The following is a 27,642-nucleotide window of genomic DNA, read 5'->3' as shown; positions in this document are numbered from 1 at the left end:
TTGGTGGCCTGAACAGTGAGTCCTACATTCTCAGATCCTGATTTCAGGTGGGGAGGATTATCCTGGATTATCCAAACTTGGGAGGGGAATGAAATTGCACACACAGAGAAGAGGATATGTGACCTGGAGACGAAGATGAGACTTATGGCGTCGGCGAGCCACAGAGGTGAGCAGCCACCTCAGGCTAGAGGAGGCAGGGGATGGAGTCTGTCCCAGACACTCCAGGGCAAAGTAACAGCCCTGCTCACACCTTAATCCTAACTCTAGCATACTGATTTTATATATTTTTTTTCTTTTTCTTTGAGACACAGTCTCACTAAGTCAACTCTGGTAGAGTGCCATGGCATCACAGCAACCTCAAACTCCTCTTGGGCTTAAGCAATTCTCTTGCCTCAGCCTCTCGAGTAGCTGGGACTACAGGTGCCCACCACAATGCCCAGCTATTTTTTGGTTGTAGTTGTCATTGTTGTTTAGCAGGCCCAGGCTGGGCTCAAACCTGCCAGCCCCAGTGTACGTGGCCAGCACCTTAGTCAGTGAACTACAGGCGCCAAGCCTGGCATACTGATGTTAGACTTCTGCCTTCCAGAACTTTGAGAGAATAAATTTCAGTTGTTTTAACCCACTAGGTTTGTGTTAAGCTGTTGCAGAAGACACAGGGAACCAATAACTAAACTGCTATTATCTCAGGATAATACATTGAATTTTTAAATTAATAAACTTAAGAAATGTTGGGGAAATTATGAATTATCCTATTTAAGTGTGCTGGGAAGTTTCAGAAGTGTTTTTGAAAGAAGTAGGTAGGCCTAGAAAAATGAAGAGTGTTTATAAGTGTGAAAGCCAAGAGAACACCTACCAGGGGTGTCCAACCTTTTTTCTCCCTCTTCTTCTCTACATTGGAAGAATTATCTTAGGCCACATATTAAATACATAAACACTCGCAAAAGCTGGTGAGATTTTTTTTTTTTAAAGTCTGTGAATAATTTTCAGATCTGCCACCACAGATAAGCAAAAAGTCCTCACATAATCCGCATGTGGCCACGTGTCACAGTTTGGACATCTCTTTAAACTACATGAACAATCTTCCAGAAAATAGTTTATCAAAAACTATCAAGAACATGAAGGCTGAACACGGTGGCTCACACCTGTAATCCTAGCACTCTGTGAGGCCGAGCCAGGTGGAATGCCAGAGCTCAGGAGTTCAAGACCAGCCTGAGCAAGAGTGAGATAATAATACCAAGGTGTTGTGGCAGGTGCCGGTAATCCCAGCTACCTGGGAGGCTGAGGCAAGAGGATCGTTTAAGCCCGAGAGACCAAGGTTGCTGCAAGCTGTGATGCCACGGCATGGTACAAAGGGTGACAAAGTCAGACTCTGTCTCAGGAAAAAAAAAAAAAAAGAGCATGAAAATACCCCTGCCCCTTGATTCAGTAATACTGCTGCTAAAAATAAATACTAATTAGATACATCAAAGTCAGGTAATGAATTTTATGAATTAAGATATTCTTCATGACACTTATCCATAACATCAAAAACCAGAAATAATCTAAACATCTAAGCAGAGTGCAAGAGGTAAAGTAAACCCAGCGTGTCTCCTTGGCTGATCATCTTACAGATCAAAAGTAATGTTTATAAAGACTTTGACATTTAAAAAAACTTATTGTAAAGTATTACATGTACAAGGCAACATACAAAAGAGTACGTTATTGCTTTTAATTCTTATTTTAAATGCACAGAAAATAAGTCAAGAAAGAAATATGCAGGATTACATCTGACATCTTTCTTTCAATCTTTTAATAGTTTTAGTAAAAAACAGAAGACATTTGGGGAGCGGGGGATGTAGTTGGCAGGTACAAATGCTCCACTTTGCTGGGTGACTGGAAGACATAAGAAAAACACCTTAACAGCCAAAATTCCCAGATGCATCACATTATCTACAACGCCTCTGAGTACACACGGGTCATGCAGGGATAGACAGTGCTATCATTTATTTACATTGGGAACACCCAAGGCACAGGAAGTTTTGGAATCCACTCACGGCCATCCTACATAAGCAAGAAAAGCTAGGAGAGCAGCCACGTCATGTCATTCCAGACTAGGACTTTAATCCTCCTCCCCATGGTGCCCATGCAGCAGCAGAGCCAGGCTTAACTATGGACAGTGGGCAAGCTCATCCTATCAGAAAACCTCAGAAAAACAAGGTCAAGGTCTCCAACCCACTCTGAATGGCTGATGTTTTAGTGTGCAAAGCTGATCACATACAATGTCTCAGAGGCTTCCTTATAATGCTTTCAGATCCATGAATAAGCCAAAGTATAAGCAAATCAAACTTCTGTAAATATTGCCTAATACACACAAAGTAATCAAAAATGCTCAAGAGATAGTCAATCTACTTATTTTTTGATTCAAGATATAATTTGTATTAATTTATTAATCCAAGTTTTTCCTTAAAATAGGGTCTTGGTATTGACGTTTACTCATTTGACAAAAAAAAATCATTTTACAAAACATTCCAGTATTCAAAGAGCCAGTAATTTTCTGCAAATGATTGTTTATAGTTATAATTTCACTTTTAGGGACAAGTGAAATAAATAACTCTTACAACACTCTAGAAACTTAAAACAACCTAAAATATGCGAACATTGATAATAATGCCTTTTATATGTGTAAGTATAGTCTTGAGAGCTCTCTTGTTTAAGCAGTTTTGAGCTTGAGAAATTCCTAGTATTGGAATACAATCATAGAAATGATGTAAGTGATTGGTGAAAAAAAGAACATGGTTAAATCAGAGCCAATTTTCAACCTTCAGAATTAGACACAGCAAACTCAGGAAATCAAAAAATATTAATAAAAATTTTCATTCCCAAACTTTTCTCTTTCTATACTGAAACATATGTTTTGTAGCCTAGATTTAACTCTCAAAAACAGCATAACCACAGGGTATATACACATGCATAGATATATATATATATTGTTAAATTGAGAAGTTACATCAACTTCAACAAAGGCATAAACATTTCTTTCAAACGCCAGAAGATATTATTCATTTTTATCCTCTGAGTTGGTATTAGCAAATATATATTTTTTATAAACCCCCCAAAGAGCACCAGGACGACATCACTGAATGAAAAACAAATCTCTAGAAGTAGAAAGTTTTTACTGCTATCCTTGCTAAAAGATGCTAGTTACATCTTAAAAGTCATACTGTAAGAGCAGCTACATAAACCATATTTAAAAATGTTGCTAGGTCACTAACAGAATTCAATTCAAATGCCAACAAAAGCTCTCTTGAGACATAGCCAGAGATAGGTTAACGTCCTTTACGACTGTTGTGTTTTTATCACATTTGAGTATTTTAAAAAATGCATATACTTTGGTCACCTTTTGCCTTTTTAGAATGTTCGCGTGATTGCCAACAGCTGAATGCAAAAGAAACATAAGAGTTTAGAAAAAATTCCAATTGTTTTATTTAATAATTATGTGCTCTAAAGGGCATATTTTTTATATCCTTCCAAAAAGCCTACTGTCACATACCAAAATATTTCCTAGTGATTACTTTGAAGTGTCTTCACTTCAAATTTAATTAATGAATTGCCTCTAAAGGACAAAAATCAAAATAATTTTCTTTGATCCCACTGCCTCATGGAAGAACTCTAAAAGAATAGATAATTTAACAACAGAGCTGGTGTGCACCAGGATAAGCCTTCATCATGAATTGACTTTGTGAGTTAAAATATAGGTCTAAAATCTCCATAATTTCTGTTAAAAGAAAATAAAGACAAAGGCTTTCAATTTTCTCATAGATTATAAATCAAAGAAAAATTGAAGACAGCTACATAAACACTCCAGGGACTTGCATCTGTTGTGTCTGACACAATGATCTGTAAAGTAGAGCATTTAGCCTATTCACCTCTTTGCTGCCATCTTTGAATAAACATGTCTTAAAGCACCATTAATCTAAGGAAAGAGGGACATTTTTCTTTTAAGAACAAACACATTTTCAACTTTGGACTAGCTATACAACTGTAAAACCAAGCAGAAGAAAAGAACTTTGTGATACATATTTACATTAAAAGTTGAACATGACACTTACCAAGTCTCTCCAAGGTGAAGGTGCATTAAAGAACTTCAGAGACATTAAACTATTTTCTTTTCTACTATTATTCTTCTATAGCATGGAACTTGTGGAATAACTTTTCTGCTTAATTAATACTCCCAGAGCCCAGAGAAGGAAATTAATAGTTTCACCATGAATTTAAAACATTTTTTAAATCCAAAAACGATCAAAGAAACATCCTTTATTCATACTCCCATTTTCAGAAGCACACTAAAATGTGAACAAACAAAAAAATAGTTTGCATGGAGAGCCGCATCCCTCAGTATTCGACACCCAAGACTGCCAAGCTTTAAGAAATACAAGTTTACTTTCCTTACATAATACAAAATTAACCAAAAGTCAAATCAACAACTCCCTATTTAAAAAAAAAAAATGATCAAAAGCTAGGTCAAGGAAAATACATCATCTAGTTTTACAAATATCTTTTAAACTGTTCTATTGGGGGTAATAAACAAAACAGAGTATTCGCAAAAGGAAATCCTTAAAGAGTCAATCCTTTAAAATAAGAAAAAAACGTCAACCAAGATCAGGTATCACAACATTGTCCTCGAACTACATGGAAACTTCTTTGTAAATGGTAATTTAGGGCGTGCTCTCTCTCTCTCTTTCTCCTATCTTTCGAAAATCGAAAATCCTTCTCTCCTTTTCTCTATCTTCCTCTCTTCCTCTTCCCCCATCTTATAAATGGCTATGTTTGTTGAGGGGAAATAGGTGGGGAAAGAAGGTATAAACGCTCACTGTTTAAGAAAAGCTGGTCTGTGCCAATACATTGGACAAACTGTTCAGGAACAGTTGTTCCATGTGAAAATGTAACCCTTGAAATGCTGCCAAGGTCACAGAGACCCAGGGTGATCTTCCACACACAATGAGTACCATTGGTCTATTTATAAAGAGAAATTGGGTACTGGGTTATTTTTACATTATGCATCTCATTGGAAACAAATTGGGAATAGAAAATGCAGATTGGTTGCACTTTTATAGTATTTCATTTCACTAGCCTTCTTAGGGGGTTACTAAAATATTAGCGGTGCCCTGCTTATGAGATACATATACGATCCCTTTCAAGGTGGGAGTTAGCAGCCGTGTTTTTAAGTGAAATATGAGAGCAACATTACAATTTCCAAATTCAATTTCAATAACTACATTAACATGACAAGGTTCTCAAGAACTGCCAAGGAAAACAAGAGTGAACTGTTTACCTTGAGTAGCACATTTCACTGTGGGACTCAAATTCTGAACCACAGCCCACTCCATGTTTTTACCCATTTCAAACTCTGCCACACAGCAGTGGGTTCTCCCACCATCCCTGCCTTTTTTCCAGAGTAATACCTTCCATTTACATTTCGCCTTCTACTGGTGGTTCCAGAACACCATTTTACAGGAATGGAACGGTACCAAGAAAGTTTGCCTGAAGTCATGTAAGACTCCAGCTATAGAACGAGTGAACCCAGTTGCTGAGGGCAGAGAAAAGAACATTCTCACTGATTAGAGAAAGCCAATTTCAATCTCTGTTTATATGAGAAAGATTCGGCTGTTCTTTATTAGCATGGCACTGAAATGTGCTTCCCAATTTGTGAAATAAAAAAGAACAACAAGAAAAGTCATATTTTCTCTAAGAATATACACCAGTATTTCTTCTTAGGAAGCCCACACACGATATGATGAAGAGTAGTCCACTTCACACAAATTCCCTATTCTAATATGTAACTGTCATTGAAAAAGCCTCATTAAGAAAGACTGAAACGGTCCATTACTGCAGACAGAGAGGACCTGTCCCAGCAGACTGTGAACACCAAGGGCAAAGTCTAAAGCCAAAAGTGAAGGTGAAGTTCGCCAGTTTCCTCTTCCAGAAGGTAAAAACATTATATCCAACATTATGACTCATTATTTCTCATTTTTAATACTTTCATGCTTTAAAATCATTTGTATCTTAAACGATTTTACTTTAAGCATGTGTCACATTGTTATAGTTTCCTTTTTGCTAATACAAATTAACAATATTTTACCAAGAAAAAAATAAAATAGTTCTTCTAATCATTTATGACACTTACAATGTATTAGACTCCACAGTGCTACATTATTTGCTCCTGTAATCTTCATTACAACCTTGCAGGATGGATATTTCCATTTTACAGATGAAGAAACTGAGGCTCAGAGTTTAAAATTACTCACACTTAAGTCTAAAAGTTATTAACCCACATTTCCTTAAGAAACATACCTCATTGACAAAGTGCACCAAAATATACAATGTTTCAAAAGACTTCCCACAACCTATTTTTAGGAAGTCAACTATTCAAAAGTTGACAGATAATTGGAACCCAAGGAAAGCCTCTGAGCTCTTTCTCCCATTACCCCTGAACAAATGTTTTTTGGTCTTTCACGGTCTGGTTCAAGTATCATGTCTCTTTAAAATTTCCTTACTCTCCATACCAACAGAATTACTTCTTTGGGCGGTTAGAGAATTGATTTAACTACTAATTACAACTACAGGTGGACTACAAGATTATCTTTTCCTTTTGTCCTCAGGTCACATTACAGTATCTGGTGCATGTTTAATAAATGCTTGGGTTCAGTAAGTCCTTGTTAAAGGTACACATGTACAAATAAAACAGCTCAACTATAATAAAATCTCATCTCACATGATTATGAATACAAGTCAAACCTTGTATGAAGTATCTTAAATGTTAACACGTACATGAATCATGTGGTGATCTTATTAAAATGCAGACTCACATTCAAGTAGGTCTGGGGTGAGAAGGAGCTTCTGCGTTTCCAGTAAGCTCTCAGATGATGACACAGCTCTTGGATCCCACATCTGTCACCCTCTGGGTAGCAAGAACTTAACCGGCACACCAGACTCAATGAATTGTTTAAAAAGCCATATGTTCCTGTTGGAGGTTAACGTCTATCTAAACCTGGCACCAAACCTCAAGTTATTAAAATTAATAACTATGAGCAATTATGTGTTTATGTGAATTTCCCTAAATGAGACATAAGCTTTTTGAAAAGGACCATTCTTAATGATGTTTGTACGTATATTCAGTCCCAGGAGGCAGGGCAGTGCTTTATATTTAGGAGAGACTCAACATAGTATTAGAGTATATAAAAAATTAAGTACTTGAGGGTAAAGGCCATCATGGGTTTGTTTATTTCTTTGCCTTCAAAGGAGAGTCTAAGTAAACAGTGAAGGGACAAACAGGTAAAACATTTCTTTCTTTGTCAATCATCAGGCTGTCAGCATTGTGACCAATGCCAACTTGCAGCGCTTCATCAAAATTCTAATTGATCCAGTATGTCCTAGCTATCAATGAATCTGCAGTGTATGGGGGTCATATAAATGACTTTTTTGCTGTTCTAGGGACACTTTGAATGTTACTTTTCTTTTTGTCAAGTGATACATAGTTTCATTCCAACATTTCTTTTTCATTGTGCCAGAATTAAAATTTGCGGCCACTATTGTTTGAAGCTTGGATTACCACCACTTCAGAAACCACTTGCACTAAAAAGATCAGGGTTAATCATATAATCGAAGCCATTACAATGATTCTCACTTACTTTTTAAGTATCTTAGCTTTATGAACATAATAGAATTATTGAATGGGGATGATAGGAACGAAGCTTTAGACTTACTTCCTAAATGTACCTTGTTAACAAACTATCAGAACCTAAGAGGATTTATCTGCAGAAAATGTTTTCATAATATTCAAAAGAGGATGTGAAACAAGCTTTAATTTTTTTTTACACATTTCAGAATAAATTGTAAGTGGTATGTATAGTGGGAAAGTGCTAAAAGTGCTTACATTACCTAACAAGTTATTGAGTGTTTAGTGTAACCAGCAAGTATTAAGTATCTATGAGAGGGAATGTGCACGCTAGGGTGTTGTGAGGAACACAAAGGTGAATATCCCAATGATGCTTTTAGAAAATTCAGATGACATGGGCGGCGCCTGTGGCTCAGTGAGTGGGGCGCTGGCCCCATATGCCGAGGGTGGCGTGTTCAAACCCAGCCCCGGCCAAACTGCAACCAAAAAATAGCCGGGTGCTATGGCGGGCACCTGTAGTCCCAGCTGCTCGGGAGGCTGAGGCAAGAGAATCGTGTAAGCCCAGGAGTTAGAGGTTCCTATGAAGCATGTGACGCCACGGCACTCTACCCGAGGGCGGTACAGTGAGACTCTGTCTCTACAAAAAAAAAAAAAAAAGAAAGAAAATTCAGACGACAAAATTGTCCCCCAAAATAGAAAAGGGTAAAAACAGTTCTTCAATTACTATTTTTAAACTGAATTTTTAAATAAATAAATAAAGTTTTAGGGGCACACACTGCACTTAAAAAATGCAATATTTGTCTCTCCTTTCAATACTCCTGCTATGGCCTGAACTGCGCCCTAAACCAAATGTCTATGTTGAATCCCTAATCCCCAGAGAGACAATACTTGGCAATAAAGCCTTTGGGAGGTAATTAAGTTTAGATGTGGTCGTGGGAATGGAGCCCTCAGGATGGGGGATTAGTGCCCTTAAAAGCAGAGACACCAGACAGCCTGTTCTGTAGCTTTCCTCCAGGTGAGGACACAGCACGAGGTGGAAGTCTGCAAGCCGGGAAGAGAGAACCCAACCATGTCAGCACCCTGATTTTGAACTTTCAGCTTCTAGAACTGTGAAAAAATAAATGTCTGTTGTTTAAGTCAGTCACTTTACAGTATTTCGTTATGGCAGCCCAAGATGACAAACACAAGAATTACTCTAAGTTATAATCATGGCCATATAATTTGAACTGTAATAAATGTATTTCATTATGATATAGTAAGAGATTTAGAAGTAGAGTTAGTAAATAAATATTCATTCTTCAATTACCAATTGTTCCAAAAAGTGCAGAGAGCGAATTCTACATTTATTTTAACAAGTAATTCAGAAATAAGCTTGGGGGCGGGGGGGTGGGGGTTACCTCATTAGCAATAAGTGCAGACATTCAGACATTCCCTTACACAAAACCTCTTTCAGCAGCATCAGAAAGAGAATGCTTTCTGCATGTGTCACTTCTCAGGTCCAAGCCTCTAGCACGCTTCTTGTTATATGCAATTAGCTCCATGCCAAGATTTAGTACATTTCATAATAAATCCCTTGACCACATTAACTGTAGGCTTGGCAAAGTTGGAAAAGCTCTATTCACGAAGGCAGAAAACAAGCCACAGGACTTACCCCACAGCAAAATGCACTTGTCAGATGCCAACACACTACAAATTTCAAGTCTGCCTGTCTGCCTGCCCTTCGTTCTCCCCCCCATGTGGCGGGGAGGAGAGAGCAGAAAAATACAGCCTGCCATGTGACTGTGATTAAAGAGTACGTAAGGGTGAAAAAAGTTACAGACAAATTTGGTTTATTTACTTCTTATTCCTCCTCCTAAATCTTGTTTCTAGCTTGTTCCCTTGACCTAACCCTCCAAAGCACCCACCCCACAAAAAACTGAAGTCACTTCATAGATGAGATCCAGAGTTTACCCTCATTTAAACACTAACCATCTGTTGCTTGCAGAAAACTGCAGCTGCGTCTCAGGTTTCCCATTCTGGAACAGGAGGGCTGTGGTCCATTACAGTTATTCTGTATGGGAAGGTTCTCTGCAGGACAGCAGGGGCAGGGAAAAGAGGGAGGGGGCCCTAGTACGCTCTTCCTCTGTTCATATCAGAACAAAGGAGAAAACCTTTCCCTGGCTTTCAATGACCACTTTTTGCAAAAATCAGGACTAGAGCACGGCAGAGGGAACATGCATGAGCTTTGAAGCTGCAAAAACCTCAGTTTCAATCTTGTTTTCACATTTTGCTAATTAGAACCTCCATTTTATAAGGGGAACAGAGATAATGCAGAGTTGTCAGAGGGTTTAGAAATGTTTGGCTCAGAAAATGCCTACCATATGCAAAATACTTTCTAATTCTAGACACAGTAGAACCTCCATAGTTGACCACCTCCCAATATTGACCACCTATTTCCTTAGGTTGACCTAATTTTCATAGACCAGATAGGCACCATGTGTACACATCAGTACAATAGGCCTACTCCTTATGTTGACCAGCTCCCTATGTTGATCACTTTGTTACAGTCCCTGGTGTGGTTAAATTACAGAGCTTCTACTGTATTTTATCTTATGATATTATTAATGAGAAAGAAACATTTTCATCCCATGCAAGTTATAATGACAATATAAGAAAACAAAAAACAAAGTATCATAATTAAAATTCCATTATGTTCCCTTTGGATAATACATTTGAAACATCACCTTTGTACTATTTATAATAAAAATTCATTAGAAGGAAGGAACTCTGGGTCCCCCAGAGGAGACTCCTGGTACTAATATAAGGACTTTATTATAAATTTCTTTCTGGTTCTTTAAGGCTCCAATATACATTTAAAATAAGAAAACCTACATTTTATTTTTTAAAAAGTCACCTATAAAAATTTAGTATTATATACTACAAAATTTACAATGACTTAATCCTGCTAAAATGTTCCCATTTTCAGTGTAAGAAACAATGATTTCCTTAGTAAAGGTATAGTTTCCTTGGTTGTACATATGACATATCATGTTTTATTAGAGATACATAATTAATAGTTTTTCAACAGTAAAATACAATAAAATAATCTATCCTATGTAAACAGACTTATAACAAAATATTTAAAATTCAGACTAGCCTAGAAAATTTAGGTCACTGAGTTACTTAACTTAGTAGTGCAAGCAAAAATTTACATCCAACCTTCCTCTGCTCTTGAGCCCAGCTTCATCACTTAACACCTTAGGACCAAATTATTACTTAATCTCTCTGTGCTTTAGTTTCTATACTGTAACATGATTAATAACAGCAACTACCTCATATAATTATTATGAAAAAATTAAATATTATGTTTGCAAGGTGCTTAGAACAGTACCTAGTACGTGGGAAGTGGTTGGTATCATTATTATCATTGCCTAAGCTCTTATATAATGAAAACTACTGAAGGCTAGTTTGGCTATTAAAATTTTTGGTGCACACTTTTCTCTCACTGAGAATAGTAACAACTATAATAAAAATGTTCTACTGTCACCTTGCCTTGAACATCAGTTCTGAAAATCTGATGCTAGTCTAATTATTTTGCCTTTATAGGGAACTTGTCCTTTTTGCCTTTAGCTTTGAGGATTTTATCATCTCCCTGGAAACAGGCTAAATATCTTAATTGAACCTTGGATGAAATTTTCCCATGTAAGTTCTTTCAAGGTGCAGAGATTGGGGGTGGGGGTAAGATTCTATTTCCAAAAACTTTTCTTGGATTATAGACTCAAATATTAGTTCTGTGAATTACTGTTTTCCTTCTTTAGAGAGTCAAATAATTCAAATGTTATTCCTTGATTGTCTTCTTTAAGACCCAACTTGCTTCTTTGTTACCTGTGTTTTCTCAGTAGTTTTCCCATCTTTCTTTGATGTCTCTTACTAATTTTTATTTGCGTCTATTCTCCCTTGAGTGCCTTAGAATTTTCATTATAAAAATATTCATTTTTGAGATAACTTTTTTTCTTCCACTTATCTCCAAGTTCATTATACTGTCCTTATCCAGTTCTGCTCTTAGTTTTTAGATTTCTGATTAAAGGTAGTTTCCTCATACTTAAATGCTTGTTTATATACACTTAATTCTGTTTACAGACACAACTTTCTTCTGTTTTTTGGTTGTTTTTCAGGGTGATGGTGATACTTTCCTCAGTTGATTTGTAGGAAAATTCATTACATGATTTTCTTCAACACGTTTGTATGGATTTTGTTTTCATTTTGTTTATTTGGTGACATGGGTATTTTACAAAGTCCCTTTTAAAGGCACCTTTTTCTCTCAGTCTAGTGCAGTTCAGGTACTTAGCCCATTTCTTTTGTTGGTATGTTATTTACTTTGGTGGCAGAGAGAGAAAGGTTGTGAGTCTTCCAGGTTTGTGGTTCTCTTTTGTTTTATAGACCCTCAATTTACTCCTTTCTTTTCCCTTTTATTAATACTGTCAATTACCAAAATTTATTCTTTCTTCCTTTTTACCTTTTTTTTTTCCCTGAAAAGCTAGGCATTTTAACATCCCATCAAATTGCTGCTCTGGCCTTTTTAATAGTTCATACTGTGATATCCTTCAGCCATCTGCTCAATTCCCTTTTCCCAGTTTTCACATTTTTCATATGCTGACAGCTGAACTTCTGAAAGTTGATCATGGAAGGGAATGTAACAACCTGGTCAACATATAGAGGTGGTCAACACAAGGAAGTAGGCTACCGTACTGGTACACACATCTGGTGCATGTTCAGTCTATAGAAATCAGGTCAACTTATGGAGGTGGTGCACGTAGGGAGGTGGTCACCTACAGACGTTCTGCTGTATTTGCTACTTGTGGTGGTCTTTCCAACTCGTCCTCAGGCTCCCTGGCCAGTGTCCCTCTTCTCCCTGCTCACGTGTATAAATGGCAACACTCAGCGTTAACATGGGAGAGGAAGGAGGGTGTAAGACTGCAGTTATTTTTCAGTCCTGGCATTCTCCGTCTTCGAGTGATATTGATGGTGTATTTCTGCCATTAGTAGTAAATTTATTTCATGTCATTTGCAGAGATTTTTGGAGGTTAATGTATTACAGTTCTTTACTATCTTTAGCTGTTTGGAAGGTATGTAGTCATTTTGTAAAATGCGTTCTATGGACTTTTAAAAGAATGTGCATTCAACAATTTTGTAATGTAATGTGTACAGCATAAAGCCACTGTATCAAACATACTACCTGTACGGCTCAACTCTCCAGTACGCTTACTGACGAGGGACCTGCTTTGGTCTGAAAAGGTCCATGTTGACTTCTTGTAATTCAGTTAATATTAGCTTTATAAATTTTTTTAAATGTTAGTTTTTAAAATTTGCATAGTGTATGGTGCTCCATGATCACATTAACGTACACAGCTATGATTTAATAAAATAAATAAATAAATAAAATTTGCATAAATGTATGGGTTGATAAAGTCAGACTATTACAATACGTTTTATGTTAACTGTAGTCATCACATTCTGGTATTAATTTGAATAATAAATTATTCAAATAAATAGGATAATCTATTTGCGTAGAATAGACGTAATTCTATTGCGTAGAAATAAATTCGAGTATATTTCTCCTATCCAACTGTCCATCTGTATCTGTATCTTACTGCTCTTGATTTTAGATACACACTGGATAGGAATTATATCTTTCAGAATATTTTAATCATTTCCCAAAATATGGGGGTCTTTTTTATCCACAGTAATGCTTTTTTTATCTTTAAGTGTTACTTTCTATCGGGTCTATTCAAGCTTAATTTTATTTCATTAGCATATTTTTTTCACTTTTCATTTTTAAACTTACATTTTAGGCATGGCACTTTATAAAGGCCAGCATAAAGCCAGACATGGTGGCTCACACTTGTAATCCTAGCACTGTGGGGGGCTGAGGCAGGTGGACAGACTGAACTCAGGAGTTCTAGACCAGCCTGAGAAAGATTGAAACCCCAACTCTATCAAAAATAGAAAAAAAACAGCTGGGTGTTGTGGTGGACACCTATAGTCCCAGCTGCTTGGGAGGCTGAAGCAAGAGAATCACTTGAACCCCACAGTTTGAGGATGCTGTGAGCTATGATGCCATGGCACTCTACCAAGGCTAAAAAATGGGACTCTATCCCCCCAAAAAAGAAAGAAACAGTGCCAACATATAGCTAGATTTTTTTCTTTTTTTGTTATTCAGTGTGACAATCTTCGTCTGTGAACTAAGAAGCACAGTACATTTACAATTTCTGTGATTATAAATATATTTTACTTCTATCATCTTATTTTGTATTCTTAATTTTTTCTACCTTTACTAAGCTTCCTTCTATAGGGACAATTTTGTTCCAAATATATCCTTTTACTATAAATCCCACATTTCCATGGCTATTTCACCAGGATTATGTTAGATCCAGAATTCTCCTATTTTTCTCGATTCATGTCTTCTTATTTTTGACCTTTGAAGATTTACCTTAGTATATCAGCTTAGCGTACCTCAGCAATACATTTAAAAATTATATTTATTATTAGATTGAGCTCTTTATATTACATATATTTTTAAATCCTGTAGATTTTTCAAAATATTTATTCTGCCATATGTCAGAAATGGAAATTGTGTTCTTTTTCTATATAAATTTAACATTTCCTTCAAAAACCACAAAGCAGTTAGGCATTTGCAAAATGTCTTTTCTTCTCTGAAATCTGAAGAATTAAGTTTTTTCTCTAGTTTTATTATTAATGACAATGCCTTCAATTTAAAAACAGAGGTAATTTTGTGTTTACCTATGTTTTTATTTTTATTATTTATTTATTTTTTATTTGAGACAGAGTCTCACTTTGTTGCCCTTGGTAGAGTATTGTGGCGTCACAGCTCACAGCAACCGCAAACTCCTGGTCTCAAGCTATTGCCTTGCTTCAGCCTCCTGAGTAGCTGGACTACAGGTGCCCACCACAACGCCCGACTATTTTTGCTCACACTTGCTCAGGCTGGTCTTAAACCCGTAAGCTCAGGCGATCCGCCTGTCTCGGCCTCCCAGAGTGCTAGGATTACAGGCGTGAGCCACCATGCCCGGCCTTATTACAGTTTTTAAAATAAATTAGAATAGGAAAACATTCCAACTCCATCAGTCTGTGCAAATTCTTAGAAATAGGCAGATACATTTGTCAAATGATTCTAAACATCAATAATGATGAATGTTCTAACTAAAGAAGCAACATTTTCCATTTTCTCCTTTTTACTGAGTTGTCTTATCAGTGATTAGATGGGAAATACACTAAGATCTTTGTATCTATTAGCAACTGTTGTAAAAATAAACTATCCTAAAATTTAGTGGCTCCAACATTAAGTGCTCATGTGTCTGTTGGTCAGCAGGGAAGTTATTCAGGTCTCAGATGGATTCACTCAACTTTGTGTGGTCAGGTGCAGGCTAGGTCAGTGGCTTTGCTGACCTTGGCTGTACTCCCTTATGCTGGCTGGTCTGGTAAAACCAGGCTCAATCAGAAGAACTTGGCTCTTTTCTACTTGGCTGCTCACCTTCCACCAGATGAGCCTGTCCTTGAACTCATGGCAGTGACAGAGTTCTCACAAAGAACAGAAGCACTCAAGGGCTCTGAGGGCCCAGGATGGGAAGTGACATACCTTTACTTCCGCCACAATTTATTGACCACAGCAAATCAAAAAACCAGCCCATATTCAAGAGCTGGAAAAAAGGACTCCACTTGTCAACAGAAAGAGGTAAACACAGGAGAAGGGAAGTTTGGGGGCACTTTTTGCAATCAAGCAGCCATAATACCTAAGCATGAAAGTTACACTTACAGTTGACATTGCACGAGATGTCATCTTGGTCACGTCTGAAAACTAAATAACACCTAAATGAAGTTAGAAAAATTTCTGAAACCTGCCTGGGGTTGTCATAACTCTTATCCAATTTCAGTTTATCTTCCGTTAAACTGATTTAAGGTCAGTTTTTATATGAAATAGAATAGTAGACAGCTAGTTAAGACTTTATCCCAAGAGCACTGAAATGTATTAAAGGTATTTAACTGAGGAAGTTACATCATTAGTTTTGAATCCTTAGAATACAACTCAGGTTTCAAGGTGGACATCAGAATAAAATACAGCAGACTTTTGACTCAGAAAAAAAATATTTCCAGAGATTAAACGTCACAGCAGCAGATTAGGCAAAATATGATAATGCCCTAGATTAGTATTGATAGTGGAAATACAGAAGAGTAAACAAATTTGAGGGATATTTAGGGGGTGGAACTGACTATACTGTTAGATGTGTCTCCTATGTGCCAAATACCCTAAGTAGGTTCTGGGAATTCAACAGTCAATCTACTCATCAAACTCATTTTCATAAAGAACAGAGACAATAATTCTTTTTAAATCACATGTTCTTCAAAGAATGATTGAAAAATCATTTTATTTATCTTAAAATAATAGTTAAAATTGCAAATGTCTCTAGTTTATGGAAAAATCTTTAGTCCTCCAAAGGGAGTAAAACAGGAATCACATATATCTGCCCTTACCCATGTTTGCTAAACTGTTAGGGTTTTTCCTACAATGTGAATGTAAATACTGTAGGAAGAGCAATTACCCTCTATTTATCATAGTTCCTACTAATACCTATCATTCTACCCCTACCTATCCTATTCCTATCCACCCTCTGGATTAGAAGAAGAGTCACAAATTAAAACTTGGCATAATCATTATAATAGTAAAAATAATTTATAAGTAAAAAATGAAAACTTCAAGCTAAATAGGCATCCTATATTCTGTACCTTAAAATATGCAGCTGGGCATGCTGGCTTACACCTGTCATCGTGGCACTTTGGAACACCAAAGCTGGAGGATCACTTCAGGCCAGGACTTTGAGACTAACCTAAGGAAGAGTCAGACCCCATCTCTACAAGAAATAGAAAAATTAGCTGGGTGTCATGATGCATGCCTAAAGTCCCAGTTACTCAGGAAGCTGAGGCAGGAGGATCGCTTGAGCCCTGGAGTTTGAGGTTGCAGTGATCTATGATGATACCACTGCACTCTAGCCAGGGTGACAGCGTAAGGCCTTGTCTCAAAAAAAATTTTTTTCAATATTTTATATATAGGGCAGCGCCTGTGGCTCAAAGGAGTAGGGCGCTGGCCCCATAGGTTGGAGGTGGCGTGTTCAAACCCATATATATTAACCAGGCCTCAATAAAGAATCCTCCATTTAGAAACCATGTTTGAGTACGTATATTAGAAAAAATACATATGAAATGTATTAAGGAATATATTAAATAATATATTGCATGTAAATGTATTATATTTTAAAATGTTATTATATGTACTAAGAAACACATATAAAATGAAGTACATTCACAATGTAATATAATACTATATAATAACAATTACTATAATATAAATGTGTATTAGATAATGTGTCCCTTTACACATATTATGAAATATATTCCCTTTGGATAAAAAACAAAAGTTATTGATAGGGTGCTTGACGTTTACATGAAAAATCTCAAATACTTTGTGAAAACAGAGGAAAGGTAGAAATAACAAAGAAATAAGCATATGTATTAATAATGAATAAGAAATCTTTGGGGAGTGAGCTAGCACGGTCATATCTGAGTAGTAGCAGAGATAGAAACAAGATAAGAATATCTGGAAAGTTAATGGGACAGAATGTGAAAACATTCTGTTTTGTCTTGTTTGAACACAGACTCTTTTCAGACTCTGACAAAGTTATGGACTAGTAAATATACAGAAATACAAATTTGGTGTGTAATAATAGTTTCTGAGTTCACATTCTCTCCCCAAAATCAACCTCAGACACACACCTTTATAAAAGAAATAGCTCTAGACTAGAATCCAGCAGATAACAGTTTTCTCATCAGTGGAAGGAGAGTCACGAACTCAACTACTTTTCCAGGTCTATTATCAATGCTTCTAAGGGTTGCTGCCCGAAAGAGCAGGTGAGTAGAAAAAACTCTGCACAGAGAAATGGGTGCAGCCTAAAAACACAAAGGACTCAGGGGAGGAAAGTGCGCGCGCACACACACACACACACACACACACACGCTCCCTATAATGAACTCTGAGGTTGAACTAGCCATTCAATTTGTATTGCCAACCAAATCAGAGCAATGACAATGTTGTAAATAATGAATTCCTACATTAATAATCATGGTATCTGATAAATGCTATTTACAAAAGCCAATTTATTTTATTTCTGCCCCATGGTCTTGGAGATCTGAAGAACCCTATATGAAACCTACATGTATTTTAAAAGTATGGAATAATGTTTCTTACTTCTAAGATAAGGCAGAGCTACCTACACAGGTTCCCTTATGAGACTATACAATACATTTGGTAAAAGGAATAGTTCTTGCATCCTGGAATAAAAGACCAAAATTCTATCATCTGCCACAGAGAAACCATCACAGTTTTTCTCTGTATGCTATTAAGAAAATTTTCTCTGTATGCTATTAAGAAAATTTCCCCTATGTAAGAAGGAAGACAAAAGTTTTTTAAAGTCAAACAATTCAAAGAATGATTTCATATTCTCCAGTCCTTCAATGGAGAGAACAGAGGACAAGTATAAACAACAAAGAAATAAGCGTGTGTATTTGTGTATGTAAGGGGAAGTGATACAGGGACCTTCTTCATACCAGTACGTCCAAACCTATCAATTAGATTACTATCCAGCTTTTGAAAAATACATTCCATAGTCTGAAACTCAGAATCTCAATCTTTTAGAAAAGAAAATCATTATTTTCCCCAAACCTCACAAATTTACTCAGATGCATAAGGTAGGCTTGAGACTTGATCCTACCCGTAAGAGCCTCTCCTTGAACTTATAAACCACTCGAGAATATCTCAGTCTGTTTTGCAAAGATTATTTTTAGAGCTGGAGAGGACTTTACCAATCAGCTAAAGGAAAATCAATAGCCTTATTATACCGCTGAAGAAAAGAAGGCCTAGAGATACTTGCCCAAGCCTAGCAACTTAAACCCAGCTCCCCTCTCACTGCCAAATTCTTGCGTTGCATTTTTCCAAACACAAGACTTTGAAAGAAAAAAAAGGAGATTTTGTGTCTTTAAAAGTTTATTAAAATATCATTTCAATATCTTGTGTTCAGGGAAAACTAATTCTTCTTTTTTGAATTTATAGAGACAACCATGAGTTAGAGGCACAGTACTCTGAAATTCTGCCAGTTCTTAAATGAGCACCAAAGATATACAATGTTCAGCTACTTTAATGTGGGGTCTTTCCTGCCAGAAAAATTCTATTTTTTAGTAAGTGAGAAACATACATATATTTGAACCAGCATTTTACATGTTTTAAAAAGTCCAAAAATACTAGTAAAATTATAAGAATTTTTGTCATTATTTCACCTTTTGTATATAATAGTATAGGACATTCCATAAAAAATTACTTTGTTACTTGACAATCACTTCTCAAAGACACTGGATGAATACCACAAATAACAAGTCTATAATTAAGTAAGTTCAAATTTAATCTAGGAAATCTTAATAATCCATATGGTTGGTATAACTACAAAGTTTTCAACATACAAAGTTTTTTTAAAAGTATCAAACTTTGTACTAATTTTCCAATGTCTAGTGTAGACTTGTCCGTATGCACACTGACATAATAATGACACTGAAATACACAGTGGAACCTCCACTGCTGACCACCTCCCTACACTGACCACCTCCTTAAGTTGACTTAATTTTCAAAGTTGACTTAATTTTCATAGACCACATGGACATATCAGTACAGCAGGCACAGTTCCTTATGTTGACCACCTCCGTATGTAGACCAGTTTGTTATAGTCCCTTGGGTGATCAATTTACAGAGTTTCTACTGTATATTGAGATATGGTTAGACAAAATACTTTCCAAAGATGGTGGTCTAAATCTGTAACAGTGGAAGAAAAAAATTTAAGATCTTCTGGAACAATCAACAGGAAAAAAAAAATCACTGATTACTAGAAAAAAAGAAATCAAATTTAAATACTAAATAAATTCAAATGTTTTCCACAATGCTTTTCCATTAATACCTTAATCATTTTAGAGTACTCTTGTCTTGTTCTACCAGGAACTCTACCACAGACTGGTAGCCACATGACCAGTTAAATTGCCGGCTCTATGATTTCCCTACTGGGTTTTTAGACAGGTTACTGAATCTCTTTATGCCTTAGTTTCCCTATCTGTAAAACAAGCTACTAGCAGCAACTACTACCTAAGATTTTATGAAAAGTGAAGGACAGAATAGGCCCAGAAACATAGTACATGCTCTATCTATAATTATCACCCAACTTCATTTCTGGCTTTCTAAATGTGGGAACTAGAAGAAATTATAGGAAAAGTGCTTTAGACCTGAATCTACCATGTGAAAACTCTAGACTTCAATAAATTCATTAAAATAGAAAGTAAACTACAAACTATAAAAATATTTGATATATGGAAGTCAAAAAGTTGATCACTTTTGTTACATAAGGAGTTAATGCTAATTAGCAAGAAGTTAAGGCTGCAATTAATAAATTGGCCAACACCTGAACTAGAAACTCACAGAAGTTGAAATACAAATGCCTAATAAGTATATCAGAAGTTTAAAAAGTAGAACCTGTTAAATGAAATTTGTGGGAGGCCATTGTTTTAGACTTGCAACTGGGTCCAACAGACCAGACAAAAATCAGAATGGGGTCACTCATGCTAGGTACCACAAAATCGAACTGAACTTTGAAACAGGCCAGCATAAAAAATAACAAAAAAAAAGAAAAACAGACATTCACAACAACCAATCAGAAGGGGCCCAGCATGCTGAGCCAAGATGACAAGGAAGTCCCCTCTGTTTTAACTCTGTGAAGAAAGTACCTTTGAAATGACCGATCCACTTTTTATTCCCCGTTTCTTTTGATTTGCCTATGAAGCTAAGCTCTTCTGCTCAGCTCATGTGAGTACCTTTCCTGAACGTGAAAATAAGATACTGCCTGATTCATGAATTGTTAATAAAAGCCAGCTCGATCTTTAAATTTATTGAAGTTTTGTTTTTTCACAAGCCTCAGAAGGAATAAAAGAATAGCACATTAAATCAATGAAATACATAGGATGTTAAAGTACAAGCCAGTCCCTCCATATGCCTGAAACAAATGTAAGTCACACAGAATTCCTAAAAGCAATTTCACAGTATGTTTAGAGCCTTTGTGAATGCTCTCGCCCTTGACTGAGTTCCTCCACTCTCAGGAATACATACGAGAGGTAGAATCTGAAACAATACTACATGACTGGTAGAGCCATTAAAATTGTTGCTGTTTTATTTTTTAGAAGACCATTCAACAATATAGACAATATGATCCCAACTTAAATACACACACACAGGCAGGAAATATAAAAGTGCTAAAACTGAAGTGGTAAAATTCTTTTTACTTTTTGGTAACAAACTTCTCTAATAAGCATGGATTATATTCGCTAACAAAAAAATCGTTTTGATTATTCTATTAAATGTTATATTTCCAGATGATACAGCAAATAAAAATCAATATATTTGACGGCTGATATCTCTGAAAATATATATATGCATCTCAGTTTCTACTTTCCTTGGTCTCATCAATGTAGCCAAAATTTCCAAAATTTAATTTACAGACTGGGCCACTTCCATTGCTGGGGCATAACTTCACAAACCCAGACTCTGTGTTAGAAGTTTTACATACTATGAAGGGCTGGGAGAGGTTAGGATCTAGATTAATCCTACATTCTACATTAATTCTAAATTTTATTCCTAAAGACCTCATCTGCAAACTGAGGTTTTTCCTACTTTTCTGAATTATTCTAGTTCAGTGACTAGCAGGAAATCCCAACCTTGAAGTCAATTCCTGACGGGTTCTCCAACCCTATTCCAAATCCTGGTGAATGGTCCCTCTCCTTTGGAATTGAATTCTGATCTTATTGACAATTGGGAGCGTGATTTAAAAATGAAGGTTCGTAATGCCCTGCCCCAGACCATAGATGCTAACCTTTGGAAAGAGACAATAGTCAAATCAAGACCTATTATTTCTAGCTAATGCCCCAACCATTTTGCCTCATTAAGAAAATTCCATGATTCTGATACCCACATTAATGTGGGACTTGAAGCACAGTGGTATTTGAAATTCACCATACTGAAAATTTAACCTCAAAACACTTAACCCAGGGGAAAAAAATTCTACTATATTTGTAGTTCCAAAAGGAGTAATAATATTATTTCTAAATTACATTATTTCTTCATTCTTAATTAAAATTTTAATATGGTCACTTTTATACAAGTAATATTTTATAAATATGCAGAAACAACTTTCTGAAACCCTTACTAAATATATTTATAATGATTTAAAGTACAAAATTTTTGATAGAGTTCACTGGGGTAAATTTAAGTCAAATACATTAAGAAACATAACCTTGGGCAGCACCTGTGACTCACTCGGTAGGGCGCCGGCCCCATAAGCCGAGGGTGGCGGGTTCAAAGCCGGCCCCAGCTGAACTGCAACAAAAAAATAGCCGGGCGTTGTGGCAGGTGCCTGTAGTCCCAGCGGCTTGGGAGGCTGAGACAAGAGAATTGCTTAAGCCCAGGAGTTGGAGGTTGCTGTGAGCTGTGTGATGCTACGGCACTCTACCCAGGGCCATAAAGTGAAACTCTTGTCTCTAAAAAAAAAAAAAAAAGAAAAGAAACATAACCTTTATTCTTACTACATTTGTTCATTTTTTTAGAAAATGTATTAAATATAATAACAAAATAATTTCTGATGTCAGGAGTCTTTGAGTAGAAATACAATGTGGAACAAGTTTAAAAATGACATAGCCTAGGCTGGGCGCAGTGGCTCACGCCTATAATCCTAACACTCTAGGAGGCTGAGGCAGGATGATCATTTGAGGTGTGGAGTTAGAGACCAGCCTGAGACCCGTCTCTACTGTAAATAGAAAAACTCAGCTGAGCCTGCCAAGCGTTGTGGTGGGTGCATGTATTCCCTGCTACCTGGGAGGCTGAGGCAGGAGGATCACTTGGAACCAGGAATCTGAGGTTGCAGAGAGCTCTGATGACTCTGCACCAGTCTAGCGAGGGCAACAGAACAAGACTCCGTTTCCAAAAATAAAAAATAAAAATAACAATAAAAACATCCTTGTGTACAAGTTTTCAGACCTCCTTGGTCTTCTAAATTCTCCACTCAAAACATTTTCTTAGCAACCCTTCCTACCCCTATAATCACTTTGTTTGAAAGTACACTTCTTCACTGTAACAACTTTTTAATTCATGTCTCTAAATATTTCATTTGGAAAGAAATATACAGTGATTTCCTCTCAGAGAATTTGCCATTGATGTTATCATATTGAGTCAATATAAAACAACTTCCAGGACCTTTTTAAGAAGAAAGCTAGAAAATGGGACCAATTACTAATCAAAAGGTTATAATTACATTTGTTTTATTTAATATTATTACTTCATTAAAGTTGTAATGAAAGGTGAAAATAACATTAGTTTTTGAGCTACTAGCTAAATCTCTAAAAACAGAACTGTGGACATTAAATTAGAGGAGATTCTTCGCACTGGCATTCTCACAAAATTATTATTATATATAAGTTAATTACATATTATAATATATTATATATAATTATATATTAATATTACATAAATTAATTATATATTATTAAAATTTAATTATATAATATATAACATATAATTATATATTATACATTTAACATGTAATTATATTATATTAGATTATATAATATATATTTTATATGATATAACTATATAATATTATATATATATATATGTTTTTATAGTCAAAAATTAAGAGATATTTGTGAAAGACAGAGTTTTATGTAAAAGTAAGATTTGGCCACAACATGAGTTTGTAGCTGAAGGTGAACATATGTAATAATTACAGGGTAATTGTTCAAATAGTATTATGGGTTCTCAATTAACACAGCAGAAAGATCAGGAGGTTTCAATTTAATTCCAGCTTTATCACTAGTATCAGTATAATCTTGGGCAAGTTTCTTAATCTTCTAATGCTTTAGTTTTAACATCTATGAAATGGGAATATTGACAAAACAGTTCTCACAGACTTGTGAAGAATAAATTGCATACACGTAAGCATTCATAACAGGGCCTGAGCATTGTAGCACACTATAAAAAATGGCTACATAGGGAATAGGGACAGAAGGGTTAGACATGAATTTCCAAGTGAATATTCACCAAAGTACATGGCTGTCTCCTCAGAGGTGGGGCCTCTGAAGTCCACACCACCTGTTTCACGTTTGCCCTCTAAACGCAGTAAAACCAAGTAGAACTATCAGCATGAAAAGTATAATGGATTGGATTTGCCTGAAAATAGCAAATGGCATAATGTTGTAATTTAGTTTGTATTAACCTAAAAATGTTAGCAGGATGCTAACAGCAATACTTGGCAAAAGGTTATTACCCAGTGGGTAAATGTTTGAAGAACAGACTAGGTGTGTGTGCCAACACTTCCAATGAAAGGCACAAGTTCCTTTCTCATTATTTCACAAATCCACATCCACTTTGTCAAGTTGATTTACACCAGTTTCCTTATCTTGTGTGTTTTACTGATAATTAAAGGAACAATTGTACATTCCATTCATTGTATAAAATACTTTATCTTTCTGTTGACTTCAGCACACCACAAAGTCAAAATGTCAAGAAGCAATAATGATGCCTCTCAAACAGCCCAAACTCGTTAACAATTACTCTGACCTTACCTTTATCACCAAGGCATGAAATGACCTTCCCTTCCTTTCACATCTAGGAAAAAGCACGTTGAACTCCACCCTGTCAACAAAGAGAAAAAAATTGAGTTGCTATTTGCTTTAATCTACTGGCTTGAGAAAAGTCTGAGTTATCATTACCAGTTCAAGTGCAGAATCATTGGTAATACATAACTGAATTGACAAAACGTACGGTCTTACTACAGCATATTAAAAGTTCTTTTGAGCTACTAGCTTATAACTAAGGAAAAATATACTATAAACTAGATTTTCATCTATATCAATTTTCTAACCAAATTTACTAAATAAAAAAAAGCAAAAATAATTCCATAGCCCTGTTACTGTTTATATCATCAACTTTTTTCTACTAAAATGTACAAACCACAATTAGATCTTAATTAAGTATAAAATGTGTTTTTCTGTATTTTTATATTCTCCATGATTTCCACATTTTTTTTTTTGGCTGGGGCTAGGTTTGAACTTGCCACCTCTGGCATATGGGACCGGCACCCTACTCCTTGAGCCACAGGCACCGCCCGATTTCCACATTTTTGAAAACATAAACGAAAGAGACACAGAAGAAGGAGACACTGCAGTACGGCGGTGTGGTCAAACTAAGGTCAACAGTAAGGCTGAAAGAATACTTTCCATCCTAAAAACAGAATGACTACATGTATGATCCAGCTTCCACTTCTAGGTATATAACCAAAAGAATTGAAAGCAGGATCTTGAATAGATATTTGTGCACTTGTATTCATAGCAATATTATTCACAATAGCCAAAAAAGGGAAACCAACCCAAATGTTCCTCAAAGGACGAACGGATAAACAAACTGCTGTATGTATATAGAATGAAATCTTATTAAGCCTTAAAAACGAAAGAAATCCTGTCACATCCTACAACATGGGTGAACCTTGAGGATATTCTGCCAGTCACAAAATGACAAATGCTATATAATTCTACTTAGATGAGGTATCTAAAGCAGTCAAAGTCAAGGAAACAGAAAGCAGAATGGTTATTGCCGGGGGTGAGGGGAATAAAGGAAACAGGAAGTTGAGGGTGAATGGATACAGAGTTCCAGATCTATAAGATGAATAAGTTCTGGAGATATGTCACACAAAAATGTGAATATACTGAACCCTACCAAACTGTACACTTAAAAAAGCTTAAGATAATAAATTTTACTATGTTTTCCATCCTAATTTTTTAAAGGCACTAAGGCATAGGTAATAAGTAATATATATACACAAGGTTACAGGATGAGAATTCATAGCCTTGAAGTCTAAGTAAGATTGAGGAAAGCAAAATAAGAGAAAAGTCGAGGTAGAAGATTCTATGTATAAAAAGTCATTTGGAGGGAAAAAGTAAAAACTCAGGAAAACATGGAACTAAAACACACATAGAAGAGCAGCCCTGATAAAATCAGAAAGGCAGATTGAGGGTCTTTTATTAAGGTGGTCAAGACGCAAGGAAGAATCTTTGAACACGTAAAGCTCTGACCAGCCGTACCGGAGAGGTGAGAGAAAACAGTCGAAACACCTGTTTACAAGCTTGGTCGATGCTGATGCAGGAAGTCTGTCTTAAGGCAGGAGGGAAAATAATTCAGATAGAATATGTCTACATACAGTCCAGGCACACGTGACATTAGCCTGGGGCACTCTATTGGCAGCCTAATCAATTTGGAGACATAGTCTAGAAAACATTTCAAACCCCGTATGACTTACACTGCCTTTAAACTGGATCGGATTGAAATTCTGTCATGTTAAACTTCTCAGGAGCAAATACTGTCTTCATATCTTCTTATCTAAAATTCAGTTTTATGCTCAGAGAAGGCAATGTGTAAGTAACTGAGGGAACTGATAATCATCCTTCATGACTGAATGTTTACGGGGGATATGCTAAACACTTGATCTTATTAATTTAAAAGATCTTAAACGTCACAAATAGCCAGTGATCATGAATAACTGATTTAATGATTCACACTATTTATGAACACTAATTCCCCATCTAAAAAGTGAGGTTGAAAAATTGACATACTCCTACTTTAATCAAAAGATAGAACTTCAAAAGTTATAGTTTAAATACTTGTAACCATCGTTAAATATGTGCTAATGGTAGGGACATTTTATACCATATTGCTCCTAGTTTGAAAAAATAATTTTGAAAAATATTTTTAGACTTTTAAGGGTATTGAAAACTACATTTTAGACTTGAGAGCCTTGTTTATAAATATTTACATGTACTTTTACCTAAATTATCATTTTTTTTCTGACTTCCTAAATCATATTCTAGAACTGTGCCTTCAGAGCAACTAGAAGCTAATAAAAGATTTTAAAAAGAGTCCTTGTGAGGTCACAGAGGCTGCCAGCAAGCGGGTAAGAGAAAGCAGACCTCACTGCCTGGATGTCAATTATCCAGCCCCCGGGCGCTGGCTCACAGAGCACCACAGCTTAAAATCATTACAAAGATAGCATTAAGACAATTAAACAAATTACTTGGAATCAAGAGTACTTAAAATCTATTCCTAACCTGAATAAAAGGTACCAGAGGACAACCTCAGAAATTGAGGTAAATTACAGAAAAGTGTTACAACATGAGCAAGCATTCATTTGTTTTCTTCTTACCATTTAAAATTTTTCAAGCATTCTAGAGTCAGACCTCAGGTTATTTCAGCAATGCATACAAACTAAGAAAGGCCTTAAAGTATTTCAGTAATGCAACAACACTTAAAATATTTTGTATATGTAGTAAGCCAGGTTGTTTCACATTTTTTGACTATTTAGTATCCTTACTAAAGCAATTGACCTTTTATATATGTATTTACCTTGTATTATTTTTTTATATAATGCAATGTTAAAAATCCCATTCTCTAGCATGACATTATAAGTGAATGAGATAATTACTAAATTCTGAAGTTCAAAAAATCCTAAAAGATTCTAAGGTAAAGTTCTTAAGATTTTTTCTTTTCGAAACAAAAATCTATGGACTATAGGGATGGGGGGGGTAATAGATTTCCTTCCCTCTTAGCAGAGGTTTAAATAAAACAACATAGGTACTCATAAATCAAGAAACATGACATTGACAAAAAATCAACAATCTTGAAGGTGTAAAATATTTATATATAAAATTATAAAATACATGTAAAGTCTTAAAATCACAGGAGGGATTAGCAACAGTTTGCAGTTCCAAACATGTACATACATTTTACTACACCAAGGCTAACAGCTTACTTT

The 27,642-nt window shown here is 35.8% G+C and overlaps 1 protein-coding gene across 2 annotated transcripts in view; it reads right to left on the bottom strand.

Moving 5' to 3' along the window:
• BMPR1B (bone morphogenetic protein receptor type 1B) overlaps nucleotides 1–27,642 on the bottom strand; it is a 393,880-nt gene that overhangs the window by 256,115 nt on the left and 110,123 nt on the right. The window contains exon 2 of one of the 2 annotated variants that reach the window (XM_053609422.1): nucleotides 24,404–24,473. The exons of the other annotated variant lie outside the window; for it this stretch is intronic. The gene's annotated coding sequence lies outside the window, so the exon portion shown is untranslated. The remainder of the gene's footprint in view (nucleotides 1–24,403; nucleotides 24,474–27,642) is intronic. 2 annotated transcript variants of the gene reach the window in all.

Source organism: Nycticebus coucang, chromosome 1 (genome assembly GCF_027406575.1).
Source record: "Nycticebus coucang isolate mNycCou1 chromosome 1, mNycCou1.pri, whole genome shotgun sequence".
NCBI lineage: Eukaryota > Metazoa > Chordata > Mammalia > Primates > Lorisidae > Nycticebus > Nycticebus coucang.
The sequence above is the reverse complement of the archived record's forward strand: the minus strand, read 5'-3'. Positions and strand labels throughout refer to the sequence as shown.